Consider the following 6,000-nt stretch of genomic DNA (forward strand, 5'->3'; position numbering starts at 1 on the left):
ACACATAATTAGCTGTCGATTGCTAAGAAAAAATGGTCCTAGTCAACACTATATGTACAGAGTATGAGACCAAGATTAAGATTGCGGCGGTCCTCCAGGCGGGATTGTCCCAGAAAGCCATCTGGGAGCGGACTGTGGTATCAAAAAAATGATTAACAATCTCTCCATGTGGTCGAAGATCGAGGAGGACCTCAGATAGTCTCCCAGAGAAGGCAGATTACCTTACGTGTCTGCCAACTGCCTGAAGTAGTCCTTCGAGAAAAAGTCAAATTCCTCCATTGCTGATATGGGGTAAGAAGATGAACAAGTCCAATTAGCAGTATCCAGGGCTGTAAAAGGGTAGGAAGAATGTCTCTGTGGTGTATTCCACGCCCTCTGTTGAGAGAACAGCAGAGAAAAGTCCGTATTGAAAAAATCCTAAGCCACCTCAAGGGAACCTGTGGACTCATTGTGACATTTTCTAATAAATATCCCTTTATTCTTGACCCTGTCTTCAACAGGCAGAAAGATCGAGTTGTGGCATTTCGGGATGTAGCAATGGAGCACCAATATGTCTCCACAACCAAATACCCTGCTCTAGTGATTTAATTGTATCCAAAAGGAAGACTAAGAATCCTATGTGGTTCCCTGTAGGATACAGGCTGAAGGCTAATGTGTACATCAAATTTCTGGATATACCAAAGTTCTTCCATGAAACAAATCCATCGTTGATATTTATCCCTGGGTGTTCCAACAAAATGGAGCATTTGTTCACACAACAAAGAAACCCCAAGAGTTGCCATGTCAACATACACTTCTGGGGGTAAGGACTTCTGACCACCACAGAGCCCAGACCTTAAGCCTTTGGACTTTTACACATAGGTGCACGTAGAGTCCAAGGCCCTGATAAGACTCCACAACAGCACCCACGCCCTGAAGACTTCTGGCAACAAGCCTCAATGAGTGTCAATTACATCCAGAGGGTCTGCAGCAGCTTGTGCTACAGACTGGAGCTCACCATGAATTTTGGGGGAGGATACATGGACTAAAATATTTTCTTTGGGTTTCAATTAATAATTAATAGTTAATAAACTTGTTTCATAATTCTTGTCATGGACTTCAATATTTTTTGTATTAAATTGGTTAAATAATAATGGCTGCGTTTCCCAATTTTAATAACAATACATGCATAATCATAAGAAATGGAATGACAGGAAATATAAAATTGGCTCTTAAAATGTATGTAGTGTGTAGATTTTCAAAGAAAAATATTATTAATGAGAGTGTCAGATTGCGATTGTGTGTGTATGGATACACAGAGACTTAAAAGTTAGTTTGTATTTTTTTATCTTTAATTTATTTTAATCCCACAGGACTTCTTCTTCCTTGTTCTGATAGAAAAAAAATTAATTAAAAAATATATTTTGATAAAATGTTTATTATTTATAGTGAATAAAAGATTTGGAGTGAATAAAGCTTAATTAGGGTTTTCTACAGAGTAAAAAATTATAGCCACAAAAGAAGGAGGAAAAATATAAAATTAATGACAGGAATCAAGAGTTTTTGTTCTTATTTTTTTTTAATATTAGAAACTTTGAATCCAAAGTTCATTAATTAAACTTTAAACAATGTCTATAAAAACTATTTTTAAGATAATTCCTTTACAGGTTGGAAATTAAAATTTACAATGTTTACACATTATTCATCAATGCTTTACAGGCATGGAGAGCAGTATCCGGACAATATTTTAAAGTAAGTTTAAAAAATTGTAGGCTGCATTTTAAGACAAAAAAAATTACATATGAAATTTAAATTAAACAATTTTGCAGTTGTATCATTCAATATGATCATCCTTGATATTGATCACTAATATTGTGGTCGTTCCTTATTTATCGCTCCAGATATGTCTGGTTATCTCGTTCCTTGGGATTGCCAATCATTGGGACTGGTCCTTAGAATAGTCGGTTATTGGGATCGGTCATTAACTGTTGGACCTTGCAATTTTTAATAAAATATCGTTGGTTTATTAAGCCAATTATAAAATATGAAATATTAAATATTAATCGTGCAAAAAAATTATTTTTTATTTCATATAATGCAAAATATATATTGTTACTTAGTGATGTAAATCCTGTGAATATTTTTGCTGGCCCGTTTTTTTTGTTTTTTTTGAATTTGTAATCTTAAGAATTAATTTCCTTTTCTTTTGCAGTTGTCATCAATATTTAATTCCGAAGTAGTGATAATTAAATTATGTTCAAAATCTGATTGAACATGCGTGTGTCTTCATAAAAGACAGAACTGTAACCCGTTGGATTTGTTGCAGTGTTACAATTGTTAGTCCTCGCTGGAATTGGGGATTAACATCGGAGTAACTCTAGCAAATGTCCTTGTTTATATCCTTTTCTCCTTCCTTCCTTGTCATAATTGATTGTAGCCCATTCTTAAGCATTCTTCAAATTGTCAGTGTTACCATGTTGATTTCCGGTTTCTTTTTTTTAACTTATTTAAAAAGGAAAAACACTCTCATTGACGCCATAAGGAATCGATTTAACTTTCTTTAAGGAAAGTCCTGTGTATATTGGAGGGGGCCGGACTGGGCTAGACCCCGGTCCTCGGTTCTAAATAAGGAGCAACACAACACTATAATGATCACCAACTGAAAACGGGACATAAATGCTAGGCAATACCTTTATTATATCTTTCTTGTTCCTCTTCACAGAGGTACTTTGACCTTTTTTAAATCTATTTTTAATCCAGGTCTGGTCAACAACTGCCTTGATAGATTCCATACTTCCATGATATTTTTTATATGTCCTCATCTTAACAACATAGAGCCAGAAGGAATAATCAACAGGATTACCTTCTAGACAAAAGATTGGTTACTCACGGCGTTACATCGCTAACAAAAAAATACCCTATGTATTTTGATGTCAGGTGTCGATTCCCTTCTGTTGTTTGAAACATCATACAACCATTTCATTCTTTTTGATAAATAAAGAAAGTAATAACTGATTCCATACCTATGCTCCCTTTCCAAAAAAACAGCAATACAATTTTTGGTTGATCCCTCGTCATTTATTGTATATATTTTTGGGCCATTTTATTATTAATATTAATAAATTTTGGCTATCATATAGAAATATAAATTTATATAGTATATTACTGTGCAACATTATAATACAGTACGGAGTAAAATACTATGTAGAGTTGAATATTACGAAATATATATATATATATATAATTCATATTGAAAAGGGTGAAGAACCAATATGACGGTGATAGAATCGAAGTGCATAAGAGATATATTGGAGTTGGTATGAATTTTTTGGCTAACTATTATATGATTTTGTGCTTTTTCTCTGTTTTTTTTTTCGGTAACGACGTGTACTCTGACTTGTTCGAGTAATTGATATTTTTAGCCAATAATGATTGTGTGATTTTGCACGTGAGTGCAAAACTCCATTCTGCTGATAGAGTATACTGCCATAATGGAAGTAGTTTGTTATGTTAGTTGCAATGCCTCGCTAGGGATGAGAAGTAGGTACATAAAATGCCCTACTCCAACTTCGAATCCAGTATTATAATGTCACCGACTTGGAATGCAACTCCGATTACAACACACAATTTTTTAATAATATATTTATAGCCTATATATGTACTATTAAGTAATTTAAGTCTAGAGACTATATATATAGATTTAATATATAGCTCCAGGTAATTATTAGTTATAGGCTGTAAATAATTGTGCAAGCTATAAAGAAAATATTTGACAAATAAAATATTTAATAACTTTAAAAACAAATTACATGGATTAAAATCTATCGATTGCTAATACATTCATAAGTTTGGAACATAATTGATGCATTCGAATCCGAGGAACAAAAATACAAGCAGTGTTTCACTGCAACGTTACACTTCACTCTGATGACATTGACTATTCACACGACTAAGTAATGAACTAGCATGGCTAGTGGCTATACACTAACCCGACATAATAATTTAGACTTTAGAAAAATTTGGGGATTGTGATTGTATAGACTGCAGAGCACGTTTGAAATTTGAGAAGTAAACTTATAAAATGGTTTATTTACAAGTTTCATCAATTAATAGTACTCAATACCTGTTATGTATAACCATTTAGAAAAACACTTTACAAACAATCAATGAACATCTTTGCTTATAAATAAGTTTTATTCATTTATGTTGGAGCCGGTACAAATTTTCCAACTCCAGACACCGACCGGGACTCCACCAAAAAAGGCACTCACTCCGCAGCCCTAGTACCTGGGCTGCCAAAATTTGCTTTAAAATCTCAGGTGTAGTGCCATCTGAGTAAATGGTGGTGCCTTTTGTCGTACTCTGATTCAATTCTAAGCTTAATTCCATGTTATTTTAACAATGTTAGTCTTAGAAAATTTACAAGCATACTCGATGACGTCATTGGGACCTCAAATACGGGAATATTACACTAGAGAATAATTCAAAATCCTAAATATAGCGTTCATACGTAATGAACCAATGGAACAAAACAAATTCGATTTACTCCATTTTTTATCAATTATATTTATCTTAACAAATGTGCCTAATGACGTCATCACTTTAAATGTACATAATAAGTCTGCTGTGCTTATCCTACGATTTTTTTGGGGTTCTTAACCTAGTTCTAATAACATTGACTGAATTAAAACATATTAAATGTTTGCATACAGCTCATATTGCAGAAATACTATGCATCAACGGAACTTTTTAAGTCCGTTCCTCACAACCTATAAATTTTTGATTATAAAAAAGATATTTTTTACCAAACAGTCTACTATATTGATATTTTTGATCGATTAAAGTTTATTAATAGTCTTTGAATACTCTCTACATGAGATATTATCTAATTAATAGCCATTCTTCTTCTTAAGAGTCCCGTCGTAAATAAAAAAAGATTTTTGTTCGACATATTGCATCATTAATAAAAAGTTGTAGACTGTTTAGTTATTATATTCTGTTTTTATATTTGATTTATAGGAGGTTCTTAGGAAGGAAGAATGGATGGGTCATTAAGTTAATTAATATATTATCTAATTGATCAAGTTAAATGTACTTCTTTAGATTAAAAGCAAACACTTAGAGCAGTTGACTTTAGCATTGTTGATATCAACCATCTTAAAAGGGACGTAAATAATCAAAATTTATATGTATAGAATCCCTTTTTTCATTAATAATAAGAAAAATGTTAAACTACTTTCGTGTAATGTCAAAATGGGATGGATCAATGAAAGTACATCTACAGTCTATCAAAAATCTGTCATACTGCATAGGCATCCGTCGGATTATACGTATTTACTTATTTTATCATTTGGGGGTGGGAGGCTTGGTTATTGAAATTTGTTTTAAATTTATTTTTTTCGAAAAAAAATATATCTTTTTTTTTTTGGGGGGGATTCAGTCCTTCCAGCATACTCATGCAGACACCCTTGTTCGGTATAGTTTGATTACTCATGGGATTCCTATTAGTAGAGTGGTATAAAATATGACTTGCACCTATGATAAAAAAACCAAAAAAAATATACGTGGTAGACCTTACAATTGGAAGAAATTTATGGAGGAGAGCAGCTTTGCTCCCACGACGTTTTATCAAATCAGCTGCAAGCTGGCGTGAGACGAAGGAAATACATTCAAAACCCACTCCGTCTCTAACAAGAGCATATATATGTAAGGAGAAATTACTTCATATCAAGTTCTACTATGAGTCCAACAAGGACATAACTTCACAGCAACTCCTCAGTGAAACTCTTCGTCTTTGGACACGAAACTTATGGGCGACAATGTACACGTCATTTCTGACATCTGTGATATTAAATAAAAATTAAGAAAACATAATTACTTTTCTACCTATTCATTCGATTAAATAGTAACATAATATTCTGTTAACTTTCTTTGAGGACTTTGGCTGACTTTTGGCTACTAGGATCTATCCTTTTCCTTGTTGCAAAGTCATGGAGGGATTTACGAGGTGAGACTTTCAGC

Source organism: Lepeophtheirus salmonis, chromosome 4, assembly GCF_016086655.4.
Source record: "Lepeophtheirus salmonis chromosome 4, UVic_Lsal_1.4, whole genome shotgun sequence".
NCBI lineage: Eukaryota > Metazoa > Arthropoda > Copepoda > Siphonostomatoida > Caligidae > Lepeophtheirus > Lepeophtheirus salmonis.